Raw genomic sequence first — 16,252 nt, forward strand, 5'->3', positions numbered from 1 at the left:
CCAAGAAAATATTTGAGGAGATTATACTTAAAAACTTCCCTAATATGGGAAAGGAAATAGCCACCCAAGTCGAGGAAGTGCAGAGAGTCCCAGGCAGGATAAACCCAAGGAGAAACATGCTGAAATACATAGTAATCAAACTGACAAAAATTAAAGACAAAGAAAAATAATTAAAAGCTACAAGGGAAAAATGACAACATACAAGGGAACTCCCATAAGGTTAACAGCTGTTTTCTCAGCAGAAACTCTACAAGCCAGAAGGGAGTGGCATGACATATTTAAAGTGATGAAAGGGAAGTACCTACAACCAAGATTACTGTACCCAGCGAGGATCTCATTCAGATTCAATGGAGAAATCAAAAGCTTTACAGACAAGCAAAAGCTAAGAGAATTCAGCACCACCAAACCAGCTCTACAACCAACACTAAAGGAACTTCTCTAAGTGGGAAAGACAAGAGAAGAAAAGGACTCACAAAAACGAACCCAAAACAATTAAGAAAATGGTAACAGGAACATACATATCAATAATTACCTTAAATGTGCATGGATTAAAGGCTGCAACCAAAAGACACAGGCTTTTGAATAGATACAAAAACAAGACCCATATATATGCTGTCTACAAGAGACCACTTCAGACCTAGGGACACATACAGACTGAAAGTGAGGGGATGGAAACAGATATTCCATGCAAAGGGAAATCAAAAGAAAGCTGGAGTAGCAATACACATATCAGAAAAAATAAACTTTAAAACAAACACTGTTAAAAGACACAAGGAAGGACACTATATAATGATCAAGGGATCAATCCAAGAAGAAGACATAACAATTATAAATATATATGCACCCAACATAGGAGCACCTCGATACATAAGGCAAATGCTAACAGCTATAAAACAGGAAATCGATAGTAACACAATAGTGGGGGACTTTAACCCCTCACTTACACCAATGGAGAGATCATCCAGACAGAAAATTAATACGGAAACACAAGCTTTAAATGACACAATAGACCAGATAGATTTAATCGATATTTATAGGACATTCCATCCAAAAACAGTAGATTACATCTTCTCAAGTATACACAGAACATTCTCCAGGATAGATCACATCTAGGGTCACAAATCAAGCCTCAGTAAATTTAAGAAAATTGAAATCATATCAAGCATCTTTTCCAACCACAATGCTAAGAGACTAGAAATCAATTACAGGGAAAAAAACGTAAAAAACACAAACACATAGAGGCTAAACAATACGTTACTAAATAACCAAGAGAACACTGAAGAAATCAAAGAGGAAATCAAAAAATACCTAGAGACAAATGTAATGAAAACACGATGATCCAAAACCTATGGGATGTAGCAAAAGCAGTTCTAAGAGGGAAGTTTATAGCAATACAATCTACCTCAAGAAACAAGAAAAATCTCAAATAAACAATCTAACCTTACACCTAAAGGAACTAGAGAAAGAAGAACAAACAAAACCCGAAGAAGTACAAGGAAAGAAATCATAAAGATCGGAGCAGAAATAAATGAAATAGAAACAAAGAAAACAACAGAAAAGATAAATAAAACTAAAAGACAGTTCTTTGAGAAGATAAACAAAATTGATAAACCTTTAGCCAGACTCATCAAGAAAAAGGGGGACAGGACTCAAATCAATAAAATTAGAAATGAAAAAGAAGTTACAATGGACACCACAGAAATACAAAGCACAGTAAGAGACTACTGCAAGCAATTCTATGCCAATAAAATGGACAACCTGGAAGAAATGGACAAATTCTTAGAAAGGTATAACCTTCCAAGACTGAACCAGGAAGAAATAGAAAATATAAACAAACCAATCACAAGCACTGAAATGGAAACTGTGATTAAAAATCTTCCAACAAACAAAAGCCCAGGTCCAGATGGCTTCACAGGTGAATTCTATCTAACATTTAGAGAAGAGCTAACACCCATCCTTCTCAAACTCTTCCAAAACACTGCAGAGGAAGGAACACTCCCAAACTCATTCTATGAAGCCACCATCACCCTGATACCAAAACCAGACAAAGATACTACAAAAAAAGAAAATTACACACCAATACCAATGATGAATATAGATGCAAAAATCCTCAACAAAATACTAGCAAACAGAATCCAACAACACATTAAAAGGATCATACACCATGATCAAGTGGGATTTATCCCAGGGATGCAAGGATTCTTCAATATATGCAAATCAATCAATATGATACACCATATTAACAAATTGAATAATAAAAACCATATGACACAAGAGGGAAGAGATGTGGGGACATATGTATATGTATAACTGATTCACTTTGTTATAAACCAGAAACTAACACACCATTGTAAAGGAATTATACTCCAATAAAGATGTTTTAAACAAAAAAAAATATATATGATCATATCAATAGATGCAGAAAAAGCTTTTGACAAAATTCAACACCCATTTATGACAAAAACTCTCCAGAAAGTGGGCATGGAGGGAATCTACCTCAACATAACAAAGGCCATATACGACAAACCCACAGCAAACATCATTCTCAATGGTGAAAAACTGAAATAATTTCCTCTAAGATCAGGAACAAGACAAGGATGTCCACTCTCACCACTACTATTCAACATACTTTATTCAAAGTATTCAAACATACTACTATTCAACATACTTTTGGAAGTCCTAACCACAGCAATCAGAGAAGAAAAGGAAATAAAAGGAATACAAACTGGAAAAGAAGAAGTAAAACTGTCACTGTTTGCAGATGACATGATACTATACATAGAGAATTCTAAAGATGCCACAGAAAACTACTAGAGCTAATCAATGAATTTGGTAAAGTTGCAGGATACAAAATTAATGCACAGAAATCTCTTGGATTCCTATACACTAACAACAAAAGATCAGAAAGAGAAATTAAGGAAACAATCCCATTCACCACTGTAACAAAAAAATAAAATACCTAGGAATAAACCTACCTAAGGAGACAAAAGACCTGTACTCAGAAAACTATAAGACACTGATGAAAGAAATCAAAGATGACACAGATGGAGAGATATACCATGTTCTTGGATTAGAAGAATCAGTATTGTGAAAATGACTATACTACCCAAAGCAATCTAGAGATTCAATGCAATCCCTATCAAATTACCAATGGCATTTTTTTTTTTTTTTTTTTTTTTTTTTTTTGCAGTACGTGGGCCTTTCACTGCTGTGGCCTCTCTCGTTGCGGCACACAGGTTCCGGACGCACAGGCTCAGCGGCCATGGCCCACGGGCCCAGCCGCTCCACGGCATGTGGGATCTTCCCGGACTGGGGCACGAACCCACGTCCCCTGCATCAGCAGGCGGACTCTCAACCACTGCGCCACCAGGGAAGCCCCCGATGGCATTTTTTTACAGAACTAGAACAAAGAATCTTAAAATTTGTATGGAGACACAAAAGACCCCGAATAGCCAGAGCAATCTTCAGGGAAAAAAAACGGAGCTGGAGGAATCAGACTCCCTGACTTCAGACTATACTACAAAGCTACAGCAATCAAGACAATATGGTACTGGCACAAAAACAGAAATATAGGTCAATGGAACAGGATAGAAAGCCCAGAGATAAACCCACATACCTATGGTCGACTAATCTATGACAAAGGAGGCAAGGATATACAATGGAGAAAAGACAGACTCTTCGATAAGTGGTGCTGGGAAAACTGGACAGCTACATGTAAAAGAATGAAATTAGAATACTCCCTAACACCATACACAAAAATAAACTCAAAATGGATTAGAGACCTAAATGTAAGACCGGGCACTGTAAAACTCTTAGAGGAAAACACAGGAAGAACACTCTTTGACATAAATCACAGCAAGGTCTTTTTGGGCTCACCTCCTAGAATAATGGAAATAAAAACAAAAATAAACAAATGGAACCTAATGAAACTTAAAAGCTTTTGCACAGCAAAGGAAACTATAAACAAGAAGAAAAGATAATGCTCAGAATGGGAGAAAATATTTGCAAACGAATCAACGGGCAAAGGATTAATCTCCAAAATATATAAACAGCTCATGCAGCTCAATATTAAAAAAGAAAAAAGCCCAATCAAAAAATGGGCAGAAGATCTAAATAGAATTTTCTCCAAAGAAGATATACAGATTGCCAAAAAATACATGGAAGGATGCTCAACATCACTAATTATTAGAGAAATGCAAATCAAAACTACAATTAGGTATCACCTCACACCAGTCAGAATGGTCATCATCAAAAAATCTACAAACAACAAATTCTGGAGACGGTGTGGAGAAAAGGGAACCCTCTTGCACTGTTGGTGGGAATGTAAATCAATAGAGCCACTATGGAGAACAGTATGGAGGATCCTTAAAACACTAAAAATACAATTACAATGTGACTCAGAGATTCCACTACTGGGCATATACCCAGAGAAAACCATAATTGAAAAAGACACATGCACCCCAGTGTTCACTGCAGCACTATTTACAATAGCCAGGTCATGGATGCAACCTAAATACCCATCCACAGACAAATGGATAAAGAAGATGTGGTACATATATACAATGCAATGTTACTCAGCCATAAAAAGGAACAAAATTGGGTCATTTGTAGAGACGTGGATAGACCTAGAGACTGTCATACAGAGTGAATTAAGTCAGAAAGAGGAAAACAAATATTGTTTATTAATGTATATATGTGAAATCTAGAAAAATGGTACAGATGAACCGGTTTGCAAGCCAGAAACAGAGACACAGATGTAGAGAATAAACATATGGACACCAAGGGGGGAAAGTGGGGCGGGGAGGCGGTTGGTGGTGGTGGGATGAATTGGAAGATTGGGATTGACATATATACACTAATATGTATAAAATAGATAACTAATAAGAACCTGCTGTATTAAAAATAAAATATAATTCAAAAAACAAATAAAATACACACAAAAAAAGAATTAGCATATGACCCAGTAACTTGATAAACAAACACTTGTACAGGAATGTTCACAGGAACACTGTTCACTATTCATAGCAAACACTATTCACAGCAAAAGAATGGAAACCACCCAAGTGTCCATCAATGGATGTACGGATAAACAAATTGTGGTATATAAATGAATAATGTTGAATAATATTCCACAAAAATGAATGAAGCACTGATACATGTTACAATGTGGAAGAACCTTGAAAATATTATGCTAAGTGAAAGAAGACACACAAAGTCACATATTGTATGATTCCATTTATATGAAATATCCAGAATAGGTAAATCCAGGGAGACAGAAAGCAGATTGGTGGTTGCCAGGGATTTGGGGAGGAGGGAATACAGAGCAACTGCTTAATGGGTACAGGCTTCCCTTTGGGGAGTGAAAAGTATTTTGAAACAAGACAGAGGTGGTGGTGGCACGATATTATGAATGTTTAAATGCCACTGAATTATTTACTTTAAAATGACTAATTTTGTGTTCTTTGAATTTCACCTTTTGCATTCTATGAATTAAACAAAAAAAGGCAGACACAAAAGAATACGTACTGCATGATTTCATTTCAGAACAGGCTTTACCCTGGAGTGACTGGAAGGGGCAGAAGGGGCCTTCTGGAGGGCTGCAAATGTTGTTTCCTAATCTGGGTGCTGGTTCACTCCAAAAACTTCAAGGAGCTGCCCCTGTACCATAAATGTGTATGCTTTTCTATATGTATACTATACTTTAATAAAAAGTTTTGAAACTATAGTGTAAATTATTTTAGATAAAAGATTAATGGCAAATTTTTTTTTAAAAAAAGGTTATCAGTGTTGGGTAGAGGACTCAAGGGATCTCTCTGTATTATTTCTTACAACTGCTGTGAATCTACAATTATTTCAAAGCTAAAAGTTTTTTTTTTTAATCAGAAGAATGAAAATTTCCAGACTCCTGTCCCCATAGATTCTGACCTAGGTCATGTGGGGTAAAGGTAGGGACTCTTCTTTTTTTTTTTTTTTTTTGGAACAAGCTACCTCAAGTGATTCTGATTCAGCTGGACCATGGCCCTCTCCTTGAGAAACTCCAATCTACATGAACTCCACAAGCTGCTTAACTTCACTTTCTCCTTGAACCCTACCTTGAGGAGGCTTGTAAAGGCATCTGTGAGCAACAGCACAGAGGAGGTGGAGAGTAAGAAAGCACAGGTGAGTCATGAGAGGCTACAAAAGCTAATCACTCTGGGAAGCAGGGTTCAACTTTTACTGGAGAAAAATGAGATGAACTGGAAAAAAGATTAATAAAATGTGGGAGAGCCAATGGTGAAAGGAATACAAAAGTTTCCAGGTAATCATCACAGATGTAGCCACAAATATTATGCACAAAGCAATTATTTTCCTTAGTATGTTTTCCATCAAGAATTAATGGAATCAAGATAAGACAAATGATGTTGGAAGCTAAATATCCTTTAGGAGGTTAGCAAGACAAAGTTCAGAAATCAGTGCAACATGCTTGTACTTATGGTCATTTCTGGTACATTCTTCACCACAATCACTGAAAATAATATTTTACTTCTGGAACTAGAAGTAAATAAAGGAACAATTTAGTTCATGCTTAGCCAGGTCACAGAGTATTTTGATCTGCTTCTGCTCCAGCTCAAACTCTTTGGAGTGATATACCTTGGTTCTGGTTCAAATTACTTCAGTGGGAAATTTTTTGAAAAGTCTTTAGTTTGATTTGAAGTTCATTTTCAAAATAATAAGTTAATACCTTAGTCCAATTCCAATATTAAATAATCAAATCAAAGCTCATTCCAGTCTTATTCTTACTTTTGGTAGAAATTCCTGTTGCAACAATTTGCAAACTCTAGAGCAAAAAACTGAGGCCAATTAAATCATCAGTTCATTCTCTCAGCCTTCCAACAACACAAAAGTTGGCATATCTGTCCAAGCCTTATTTCCATCTGTACCTTGAGCTGAAAAATAGTTTTAGTTACACAGCTTCCTATACTCAAAAGGGGCAGCTGTCGCTCAGCCCTGGCAGACTGCAACCCTCAGAGAATGCATGTTCCATGTGACCAGATCTCACTTTTTTTCAAAAGAAGTTAGAAATCCAGGTTTTTATGAGTCTCCTGATTTTAAATGTTCACAACAAATTCCAATTTTTAAGAACTTGTCTATGGACCAATCAACACACATCTGTAAACTGTCTCTTCTGCAATCTCACTTTGTAAAGGTTAATAAGGTCTCATGCTTCTCCAGATACAAACTCTCAGTTTTGGTAAGTCTTCAGTTTTCCACATAATACAGATTTTAGGCAAAGCAGCTCTTCGACACAAATGCCAGTCCCAACAACAGATCATGATTTCATTCTCATGCCTTGCTGAATACGGAAAATATTGAATATTTGTACTTCTTACTACTTAAACAAGAAGAATGATAAATACAGAAGTAAGCCATTTAATCTGTGTTGTAGACTAACTACCCTGTGTCAACACACTTAACTGAGAGCCAGGTTAGTGGTCAGAAATGCCACTTATCTTCTGATTATGACAATTGGAATTTATAATACTTTTTTGCTCCTCCAAAATGAGTCAGACAAGCTTTCTACCCAGAATCCACAAGAAGAATGATGAAATATCATGTTATTTTTCTCAAGACTACCTTGATCACCATTAGTATAGACAACTTCATCTACAACTTTATACAATGGTGAATTGCCATTGTCAAAATGATGAGAAAAAACACAGTATTCTCTTTGGAGCTAGAAATTTGGAGCAAAACAAACAAACCAAAAACACCCAAACACACACAAAATTTATACAGTTACATGGGGCGGGGGGGGGGGGGGGGGAATCATGTTGAGTAACACCAAAAAAAAATGACAAAGAGATAATCAGGGAAAATAATTAACGGATACTGAGAACCTATCTATAAACTGGATACCAAATATCACATAGTTTTTGTAAAAGTTGGCTCTCACGTTCTCAGCGTGAACTTTAGTGATTTTTAAATTCAAAGCAGTAGGCTCATGAAATTTAAAAAGTATTGAATTTTGAAGAAATTATGGCATTCAGGAAACAGCAACAAGGTAACCAACTTAGCAATCCGTTCAAGTCCCTGCCTCTGAAAGTCACATTAGCTCACCCAGGCCTTGCCTTTCCATCTTCCTCTCCAACTTGCCTGTCCACCACTTCTCTGTACCTCTTTTGGGATATAGGGAATGTGCTTAAAGGGTGTAAATCTACGAACTATACTACCCTTTGTCTAGTTCTGAAAAAACACTCAATGAAAAGAGTATGAAACTACAATAAAACTTTTTCACTATTGGTAAATTTTACTTAACTGATTAACCGTGTTTTCCATGACTGACTAATTGGACAATGTGGACAATAACAACATAGAAATTACAAGAAATTATAAGAAATTACAAGATGATGGATTCCTCCTGATGTTTGGTACAATGTTGACCTAAAAAGCAGATTTTTCACAACTGGAGCTAATTGGAGGTCATGGTATCTGCTATCCTAGGACTACGGAAAACAAGGTCAGAAAGAAGCAAGCCATATTATCCAACTTAACACCCAGTTTGCAAATAGTTGTTTATTACACCTTAAAATATCCCCAAGGAAGTTACATGCATGTGATATAAGCATGCTGTGTCCAAGAGGGCAATTTACCATTATAAATTATCCTAGTTTGTGTACAGAAACCAGTAGATATTTGCAAATTCATTTCCAGGTCACTGAAGATAAAACCCAGAAAAACCTATTTTCCTCCATGTGGTGAAAGCAAAGAGATTACTTCTGCAGTGGCGCTGCCTGTTCTTAGAGTTATTCTCTAAAACAGGGTCATATAAGAATATTTTCACCCAAATACTAGCTATAAACAATTAAGACATGATTTACTGAGATACATGCTATTGTGTATGTTTAGGTTTTTAGCCAATTAATACTATATTAACAAAGACTGGAAAGTTTAAGAATAAATGAACTCTAACCAGTACGTTTCAGCAGAGTTAGCCAGAAAACATTTCTACTAGGCCCAAATGAAGTATCTTTCATTCATTAATACAGAACCACAGGGCATACTTAGACATCAGAGGCTCAATCATCTAAAAAGAGTTCCTAGGGAAACAAAAACTTTCCATTTTCATTCTGTAACTGCTCCTTAACGACAGAAAGTATTCTTTCTTTTTTGGCATTCTCTCTTTTCTCTCTACCTCGGGACATATTTACAGATGCACTGGCTGCTTTACAGACATGCTAAAAGTTCGTGCTGTGGTTGATCAAAGTTGGAATGCCTGAGGAAATTACTCAATTCAGACAGCCCGGAATTGTATCTAGCCAAATAGTTACAGTGCTCTACTTTTAACATGTGTTAAAGTAATATTTTAGCCATGCTGGATGTAAGTTAAGAGAACATTTGTTTGCATCACACTCTGTGAACAGTTGAGTCAAATATAGTATGTTGAATACCCAGTTTTATTATCTGTGACAGTTCATTTTTTTAACTGTTCAATTACACACAAAAAAACATAGTTTATATTAAAAAAAAAAAACTAACACACAACAGCATATGTATTAGGAACTAAGACTTGTTAATGATCTTCTTGAAGTGTCCAAGCTCTTCTACTGAATAGAAATTTAGAATAAATGCATCAAGTATTGCTTTTGTTCATTAGAGCATTTGTTGATCTGGCATGCAATATTCTGTCAAAAAACAGAACCACCTTTTTTCTCTACTTTATTATTAAAAGTATTTTAATAAAAAAGCACTGCCTACCTGTATTCACCTCCTTTCCATTATTAATCTGCCTAATTTGCAAATAAAGACATAGCAAAATTGAGTAGAAAAATCACATCACAGCAGTTTATTTTCATGGTTTTTTTTTTTTAATTGAAAGCCACAGAATTGCAGTACAAAGAGTTACTTGTCAAACATAACACAAATCTCTAACATAAAATATTGGCTTCCATAGACCTGCACATCTGAAATAGTTTTAAACTTTGTTTTAGTTGGATTCTTTACGATGTCCAGGAAGAGCTTAGCGCACACGGTACCTGAAATTGTCTTTTCCACATGAGCTACAATAGAAAAAGACAAATGTAGCTGTTTCTCTAGTAAAGCCAAACTTGGCATCTACTTATACTTCCCTTCAACCTAAATAACTATACCTTTTAACCACGTTGACAATAATATGGAAATATCACTCAAAAAGAACCTAACAGACCACAGAATTATAATAATGTAAACTATCCTTCTATCAAATGTGAAGTGAGGACATGGTAGATTGGAGGGGTGAGAGGGGTGTCACTAACTTATAAGTAGTAACTTATAACTATGCTTTTTATTTAAAAGATTTCCAACCCACTAGAAAATGTTAACATCTGTACATACTCCAAAAAAGGAAAATAAAAATAAGTTCCCCACTCAGAATTTTCTGAGAAGGCTAGTAAATGTTATAGTGTTGATACCCTATGTTATACGCATGTCATGAACTGTCAGGAAATGAGTATACCATGCAGGAGGCTGGACCCTGAGTGGGAATGACTGCCAGTAAAAACTCCCTGGCAGTAGGAATGGCCAAAGCACTATTCTCAACTGGGATGCCTAGGATTCCATTTTAAACTGTTTGCTCTGCTATAGGGAGATGCAATCCTTCATTATTCTAACACTTAGGTAAAGCCTGCTGTACACATAAAAATTAGACGGCAGGTAGACAGAGAGAATGAGTGGGGAAAAAACAGAAGTAATGCTTTGTTCTGCTTTGTAGCAGGATTTAGGATATGATCTTGATGAGATTCCTAAAAGTTATATAACTTAAGTTCCTCCTCATTCCCTTCCAGATTCTGAATACAGTCCTACATTTGAGAGATAGACAAAAACTTAAAATCAAAGGCAGTCTTTCAGATTGACCTTCATGATATCAGCCTGTGATTTGCTGAGCACAGAAAAATCTTCTTAGCCTAGCCCTTCATTACCAAAAGCTAAAAAGCAAAAAACCAGTAGATGTTAGATTATAAAATTGATGCCCCAAAGAATATAGATCCAAACACACACACACACACACACACACACGCACACACACACACATATACACACCCAACACATATGAAATGATTCAATAATCACAGCACTATAAATCCAAGGGCCAATAAATCTAATATCTCTATTAATTTAGAAGAAGACATTTTACACTCAATCCAAAAGTCTAAATTGCTGCCACATAATCAAAACACAGAATTACCACCAATTCCACCACACTACCAAATGTAGCTTTAAGTAGCTCAAAGCTGAATTCTAAAATGTAGTATATTCTTGGAGAATAATAACTCCCAGAGCAAAACAAGGGCTCATACATAGAGCTACAAGCTCCTCAGGAACTGCTAAGTCTGGTCTCAGACCATACCTTCTACCAGATTCAGCCAAGATGAATTCATCTGATAAGTTCCACAGAAGTCACCAGGAAATGGCTAGAAAAAGGTGAAACTGTTTTCATGTTCCCGTCAGTACAAAGCTCTGTAACATAACAAGCTCTGTACTTAAGTGTTTTGACTTGGCCAAAAACTAATACACAGTTTTGATGCAGTGTAAAAATTAATCTGAAATGTAATAACTGATTCAGTTCTCTTTTTATTCTAAAAAAAGTTAAAAGAAAAAAGAATCACTGCTTTTCCTTAATTAAGCAGGTACTTTGCGCTAGAGAGCGTGTTTAGTTTCTAGGGTCTGAGGAAAAGAACAGATGCATCTACTGTGTAAACACAAACAGTAAGTTACAAGTTGCCCCTTAGTACTAAAGGCAAGACTCAGCATCAGTACTCAAAAAAGTGTTTTAAAAAGAGTGTAACTTACTTTTACTGCCCCGGGCTAACTGGGCTCTGTCTGGTGCTTCTTTGTCTGTACTTGGCCACCCACAGCCTGTCTTCTAATTAACTCAATGCTCTATAGCAGCAGAACAAGCAAACAAGTTGCCTCCCATCTGCGTACAGCTCTTCAGGACACATTTCCCTTGGTCAGAAGGTGGAAATTCTTGGGAGAGGTGATTTTTCTCTGCCTCTTCACAAGAAGAACATGGACACTTGGCTGGATGCAACTCCGTGAAGTGTAACTGTGTGTGTACACCTCAAAAAATAAAAAAAATAAATAAAAAAAAAAATGCAGAGAAACATAAAGACTCTATAAACACTTGGAATACACAGAAATACTGAAGCACCCCTGGAAATACTGCTAAACAGAGCAAAATAGGGTCTTTGACTGAAATAATCAATGATACCAAGTTGAAAAAAAAAAGTAAAAAGAGCATCCGAAGTCAAAATCCAAATGTCATGCAATGAAAACATTTTAAGTACTACAAAGTAGAAAAGGTAAAACTCCTTGCTTCCCATACTTAAAAACAGGAACCCCCTCCCCATTACAGAGAATAAAAGATATTGTCAATGGAAGAGAAAAATGAGACTTTCAGGGGTAGTAGGTCTAAAATTAGACTCCTCAGTCACATGGTTAATGGGCACTTGTGTGTATGTGAGCTAAATGCATGGAGCTGTCTTTCCAATGTGTTCAGCCCTGTCCAGGAGCGGAGGGGAGGAGGAAGCAAGGAACCACTTAAATACTCAGCACCCTTTGCATATGAAAAGATGATTTCTGCAAAACAAAAAAATGTGCAGAAGAACAAAGATGCTCATTTATTTAAATAATTTTTAACCTCTCAAACATAAATGAGTGTAAAACAGATGCCCCTACTTTTTTGCAACAAAAACCAAACACTGAAGCGGGGTAGGGAGGAGGTGTGGTTAAGCATCTAATCACAAAGAAACCCCACAACTGAATTTGCTACAGGCTTGGCGAGAGACAGGGGGTTATATCAGACCTTCCCAATATTCCCTCCCATCCTAGATATGCCCATATGCCAGGAGCAAGCCACACCATCTTCATGACCCCTAAGCATCCCAGGGACTGGCAGGCCTTCTCTCCCCCTGAGGCACACAAACAATTCCAGCCAGAAGCATAAGGCCAAGGGAAGGGTGTGTGGCCTAATCCTGCAGCTGCACAGAGGCCTGGGCTGTGGTCCACCAACAACAGACTACTCAATGGTGATGACATTCTGGAGACCCCTGCTTTATAGAAATGCATGCAGAGCTGGCTCTACATCTCAGGATGTAGAGGTCAGATAAATGCATAACAATATTACATATAATAATATAAATATACAGTAATGCAAATACCTACATTTTTTCTCTCACACCCCAAACTATCAGCCATCTGGATAAGAAGTTACTTTTTAAAGGAGTTTCTAGAGTTTATAAGCAAGAATCATATTGGATTATATAGAGATCCAATGACAATGGACCACTTTTAGCAGACATAAAAACTTGTGCCCAATATACACTGCCCTTTAAATGCTAAAGCATTTGGACAATAAACAAGTTAGGACCATGAATTACCATCTCCCCTGACCATAGGAAGACTTAAAGAATGAAGCAAGTCAACAAAAGAACAGCAGGGTCCACTTAGAATAACATAAGTTCAACAAAACATTTTTAACAAGGGAGCCTGTGCAATTTACCTTTCACTATATGAAATTTAAAAGCTATATCTATCACTATTGCTAATGCATAGTATTCTACCTACCAAAATAGTCAGTTTTCAAAATGAGTTAACCAAAATCTCTCAAAGGGTACACCAGCCAGCCAGCCAGATTCTTCAGTTTCCTCACAAAACGACAAGTAACCTCTCAAAAGTTTGTCAGTCATATTTCACCTATTATTCCTTACTAGAACTTTTTAAAGCACATCTTCGTACTTCTTAAGAAAAATATACTGATGTGCAAAGGGCGCTTCAGTAAGCATTTTATGAGTTCATTTTCTGTCAGAATCTATGAAAAGCTCTCTACTTTAGCAGTGGCATCATGACTCACCCAAATCTATATCTAATTTTCTCACATAAGAAATTCATATTAGAAGCTATACATGTGAAATGTGCAAAATTATGGTCTAGAATTTTAAATCTACTGTCACTACCCGAACCAAAACTATTTCAAAAACAGGCATGAAAACAACTGTCTCCCAAATGCACAGCCCTAGGTATGAAGATCAAATTGTTTCACAAATTTATCTTCTCTGCTGTGAGGGAAATCAGGGTTGATAGAAGTCCATTTCCCATCAGGTATAAAAAAGAATCTCAAAAAAACTATTAATAGTTAAATGAAACAATGGGACCAAATCACTTTAACAATAAATTATTAAAATATGATCTAAAAAACTGACCTTTCCATTTCCTTCACCACATTTTGAAGATAAACAAAATGCACTTTGGCATCATCTCATTTTCAACTCCACACTGCAGAACACCTCTCATGCAAATGGCCACCTTCCCTCCCAAAACCCCAAAGGAAGAAGCTAGTCAGTTTACTAGGCAGGAACTTATGCGCATGCCCCTCACCCCTTATTTGTATGAAGGGAACACTCCCTCTGGTGCCCAGAAGTTGTAGTCTTATGATAACACCACTTGTTTGTCCTGGTGGATGAGAAAAATTAAACTACACAAGGGAATGGGATTCCAAGAAAAGCTCAAAAATGATTTGTCTAAGTAGCCTGGTTAAGTTACAGAGGCCACCGAAACACATTTTTTTCTATTATAAATTTTCTTTCCTTTCACCTTGTCTCTTCCTCCTCCGTGGCAACAAGTTGAGGTCAGTGTACTCCTCACTATTTGGGTAAATGCAAATTTTCATATTTTCCAAAATACAAGGCCAGATACCCCTTCTAGCCAATAAGGACCATTAAACCATTTCAGTCATTTCAATCTACAGTTAGTAAAGTCCTCAGGAAACTCAAACCAATTTTAGTTATCTGCCTAAGTAATAATGTAACAAACAAGTTTAAAAAGTATGTTTTTTTTTAAGTCAAAAGTATATACCAAAGTCAAAAGACAAAGGTATAATGATCGCCCATATCTATTTGACAATTAGGACAAAACTTAGCTCTACTAAATAGACTGATCAAAACTAAAGATAAGTGGTTACTCTCAAATTAAACATAACACAGTATAAATCAGACTCTGGGAATTTTCAGTTGGCTGAAAGGACTTAATATTGTTACTTATATTTCTCTAGGTACAGAAAATACAAGAATCCAATTTTTATATATCTTTCCATTGACTCAAACTATTACAATACCTCTTTGATTAAACTCTTTATTTGAAGACTTCACCCTATTCAAAGGTGATGAATCACAATTATCCAAGGTGACTGAAACTCCAGGGGGCAGTATATGACATGACTTCCAACGTAATTCTTAAGATTCAGGCAAATTCCTCCAGTTAGTGTAGCCTTAACCTTTAAACTACTGACATATATTTCAATCAGAGATCCCAGATAAAAATGAATTTTTCAAGATAGTTCATTGAAATTCTTCACCAAGCTTAATAATTAAAGGGAGGAAAGTACACTAAACTCACTCAGGCCATATAACATAGTCCAATCAAAATAACAGAACACATTTGTTTTTTTAAAAAACCTTCATATCCACACTCTTAAAAAACACAGGTCATCATTCAAAACTATAAAGCTCATTTACTCACATGTAACTCACTCCAAAATGTATTTTAAATCATTATTAAGTATACATAAGTAAACTCTTTAAAAGTAGGATTGATTCATCATGGGAAAAATGTAATGAAATACTGGGCATGATATAAGTAGGACCTGAGAAAATTAAAGTTATTCTAAGATGAAAAGAAAAAGGAAAACTTAATTTTATTCAGTGTTGTATTCATAGTTGCCATTATGGTACAATATATACCCAGCTATTCATTAATCTTCTTTCCCCAGACCCACACGGGCTCCATGCACCTGTAACCTCAGGACATTGTCTTCTACACAAAGAAGAGTAATTTGCAATTAATAACTGAATTAAGTTAGATGAAGCTTTCCTTGTGTGTGTTTTGAGTAAAGGTAAGATTTGGTGGTAAGCACATCAATCTTCTTCCTTGTGTCACTTTTGCCCTTTTACCCACAACATATAATTAACTTTCCTTTGACAATGTAAAGAGTTAACATAAATATTCACCTCATAGATATAATTTCCAAAGCACCTCACAACAATAATAGCTACTAACAGTTACAAGGTGTTTACTATGTGCCTCATACTGTTCTAAGTGATTATCGTATGTTAACTCAATCTTCATGACTCTGTAAAGTAGAAATTATCATCCCCGTATTATAAATGGGTAAACTGAGTCAGGGAGAGTCTGTGAGGTGCACAGGGACTCATGGCTACCGATTGGTAGAGCTCGTATAAGA

The 16,252-nt window shown here is 36.2% G+C and overlaps 1 protein-coding gene across 5 annotated transcripts in view; it reads right to left on the bottom strand.

Annotated features, from left to right (window-relative positions):
* The window catches only part of TASP1 (taspase 1), a 237,528-nt gene that overhangs the window by 204,941 nt on the left and 16,335 nt on the right, over positions 1-16,252 (bottom strand). Inside the window, exon 1 of one of the 5 annotated variants that reach the window (XM_060031250.1) lies at positions 11,806-11,941. The exons of the other annotated variants lie outside the window; for them this stretch is intronic. The gene's annotated coding sequence lies outside the window, so the exon portion shown is untranslated. Of the gene's footprint in view, positions 1-11,805; positions 11,942-16,252 lie in introns of those variants that run through there. 5 annotated transcript variants of the gene reach the window in all.

The sequence above is a fragment of the Delphinus delphis genome, chromosome 15, assembly GCF_949987515.2.
Source record: "Delphinus delphis chromosome 15, mDelDel1.2, whole genome shotgun sequence".
Classification (NCBI taxonomy): Eukaryota; Metazoa; Chordata; class Mammalia; order Artiodactyla; family Delphinidae; genus Delphinus; species Delphinus delphis.